This window comes from Lontra canadensis, unplaced genomic scaffold, assembly GCF_010015895.1.
Source record: "Lontra canadensis isolate GAN:19392208 unplaced genomic scaffold, GSC_riverotter_1.0 scaffold10, whole genome shotgun sequence".
Lineage (NCBI taxonomy): Eukaryota > Metazoa > Chordata > Mammalia > Carnivora > Mustelidae > Lontra > Lontra canadensis.
The window spans coordinates 2,982,589-2,985,944 of record NW_022631004.1 but is presented as its reverse complement, the minus strand read 5'-3'; the positions used below and the strand labels follow the sequence as shown (position 1 = coordinate 2,985,944).

The following is a 3,356-nucleotide window of genomic DNA, read 5'->3' as shown; positions in this document are numbered from 1 at the left end:
CATCTTCCCAGAGACTACCATTGGTTATGAGGGTCAGGAAAGACTATGTGCATAAGTATGAATCTGTTGTCAATGAAGTGGAAACAATTGAAGAGCATCCTCTTCTAGAATGGCATCAACAGCATCAGCTTTGAACACAAAGGGCAGTTGTGTCAGTCCTACAGAGCATGGAAACTCTCTTTCTGTTCTAAAATTGACTTTTTTTTTTAATGGTGCCAATTTTAAGTACAGTTTGATTTAAAGACATTGCATTTTCTGCTTAACAATACAGTGCTTATAATGTGCAATGTTTATTTCCTTTCCCGGTGCACATATTCAATATTCAAGTAAAAAGAATGCCCAGGTTTTTGTTTTGTTTTGTTTTGTTTTTTGCTATAGCAGCTCATTGTTACAACTGCCATGGAATTTGCTACAAATTTGGGCCCTTCGAATATTGTGTGTGGAACTATGCTGGACCTGTTTATTCTTCAGTTGCTTTAATCATCCTCTTCAATGGTGGGCCCAGAGGAGGCACCACCAGAGGGAGGAGCTCCACCACCAGGGAAGCCTCCAGGCATTCTTCCTGGCATGCCCCCTGGACTCTGGTACAGCTTGGTGATGATGGGGTTGCAGACTTTCTCCAGCTCTTTCTGCTGGTGTTCAAATTGTTCCTTCTCTGCAGTCTGGTTCTTATCAAGCCAGTTGATGATTTCATTGCACTTGTCAAGAATCTTCTGTTTGTCTTCATCATTTATCTTGCCCTGAAGTTTTTCATCTTCAACTGTTGCTTTCATGTTGAATGCATAAGACTCAAGTAAATTCTTGGAAGACACCTTGTCCCGCTGTTTCTCATCTTCAGCTTTGTACTTCTCAGCTTCCTGGACCACGCACTCAATATCTTCCTTGTTCAAGCAGTCCTTGTTATTAGTGATGGTAATCTTGTTCTCTTTTCCAGTGCTCTTATCCACGGCAGAGACATGGAGGATACCATTAGCATCAATACCAAAAGTGACCTCAATCTGAGGGACACCACAAGGGGCAGGTGGTATGCCTGTGAGTTCAAACTTTCCAAGTAGGTTGTTGTCCTTGGTCATGGCACACTCACCTTCATACACCTGAATAAGCACACCAGGCTGGTTGTTGGAGTAGGTAGTGAAGGTCTGTGTCTGTTTGGTGGGAATGGTAGTATTACGCTTGATGAGAACAGTCATGACTCCTCCAGCAGTTTCAATGCCAAGAGAAAGTGGAGTGACAACCAACAGCAGCAAATCTTGAACATTTTCAGATTTGTCTCCAGAAAGGATGGCTGCCTGGACAGCTGCACCATAAGCAACAGCCTCATCAGGGTTGATGTTCTTATTCAGTTCTTTTCCATTGAAGAAATCTTGGAGAAGTTTCTGAATCTTGGGGATATGGGTAGAACCACCCACCAGGACAATATCATGGATCTGAGACTTGTCTAACTTGGCATCCCGAAGGGCTTTCTCTACAGGGCCCAGGGTGCCATGGAACAGGTCAGCATTTAATTCTTCAGACCGGACACCAGTGATAGAGGTATAGAAGTCAATTCCTTCATACAGAGAATCAGTCTCAGTACTGGCCTGGGTGCTGGAAGAAAGTGTACACTTCGCACATTCACAAGCAGTATGGTGACGACGAACTGCCCTCTTGTTTTCACTGATATCTTTCTTATGTTTGCACTTGAACTCTGCAATAAAATGGTTGACCATTCGGTTGTCAAAGTCTTCTCCACCTAAGTGGGTGTCTCCAGCTGTGGACTTAAGCTCAAAGATCCCATCTTGAGTAGTAAGGATTGACACATCAAAAGTGCCACCTCATAAGTCAAAGATCAGCACATTCCTTTCAGCTCCAACTTTTTTGTCTAAGCCATAAGCAATAGCAGAGCAGATGACTCATTGATGATTCAGAGTACATTGAGACCAGCAATAGTTCTAGCATCTTTGGTAGTCTGATGCTGAGAATCATTGAAGTACACAGGTACTGTGACAACTGCACTGGTAACCATCTTCCCAAGATAAGTCTCTGCAATTTCCTTCATTTTCGTCAAAACCATAGAAGACACCTCCTCTGGATAGAAACTTTTTGTCTCTCCCTTGTATTCTGTTTGGACCTTGGGCCTGCCAGCATCATTCACCACCATGAAAGGCCAATGCTTCATATCAGATTGGTCAATAGCATCATCAAATCTCCATCCAATCAGGCATATGGTATCAAAAACTGTGTTGCTGGGGTTCATCGCAACTTGATTCTTTGCAGCATCACTGATCAATCGTTCGGTGTCTATGAAGGTGACATAACTTGGATGGTTCCATTTCTTTGATCATTGGCAATTATTTCCACTTTTCTGTGCTGGAAGACACCCACACAGGAGTAAGTGGTGCCAAGATCAACGCCAACTGCAGGTCCCTTAGACATGGTTGCTTCTGGGTGGGCCTGGCTTAGCTTGGATAAGAACACAGCAATCCAAAGATCTACCCCATGTTCAGTGAGACTTAAAATTGACTTTTCTAACAGAAAAGAGTTTCCTTGAGGTACCAACAGAAGACTCTGCTCTTTGAAAAACAATTTCAAATCCTCAAACTGCAGTGGAATTTCGCTAAAATGAAAAGTTGTCGTCAGATATCGTGGCTAAAATGTCCTCCTAAGTTTTTGCACTGTCCTTGGCTGAAATTATCTCTGGCAAGTAGGATAACCAAACAGAACTGCTTTCCCAGACTTGGTTCTATGTACAGTGTTCCCAGACTGCATTTTATCTGACCTCATTTCTGGAATTATCAATGATTAGCAAATGGGCAAAATGAGGCTTTTTATTTCAATATAATGTCTCTTCTCATTTATAGCTGGTAAATTTATAAGGCCAGGCAAAAAGAAAAAATATGGAGAAAAATGGCAAACGACTTTAAATATGAATGTGAAAGGCAAGAATGAAGGAAAGAAAAAAGCCAACAACTAAAATAGCATAACAAGAAGGAGAGGTTCGGGAGTTCTGCAAGTGAGTTCCTTAAGGGCAGGGACCACTTGGTCCAGAGCCAAGTGCTTCACCTGGGGTAGAACAGGAACTGAATGGTAAGTGCAGGCTTAACTGATTGAATGAACAAATGATTGAAAAGCTTGATAAAATGAGGGCCAGAAAACTAGATTACCTTCTGCTAGTAGGACATGAGTTTGTTTCTGTTGAATTTCAAGTAGTAAATCTTCCTGAATTTGTCTACTCTAGTTAGAATCTGACATGGCCTCCAGAAACAAAAAGTAAAATTCTAGAATCTTGTCAGGCTCCCACAGTCAATGCTGTTACACTCTTTCCAGTATAGATAGCAGTCCCAACCCCAACCTCCTGCCATAGGTGTGAGCGGATA

At 42.2% G+C, this 3,356-nt stretch overlaps 1 pseudogene; it reads right to left on the bottom strand.

Annotated features, from left to right (window-relative positions):
* Positions 1 to 476: 476 nt before the first annotated feature.
* On the bottom strand, positions 477 to 2,432 carry LOC116866531 (annotated as a pseudogene).
* Between the last annotated feature and the right edge of the window lie 924 nt (positions 2,433 to 3,356).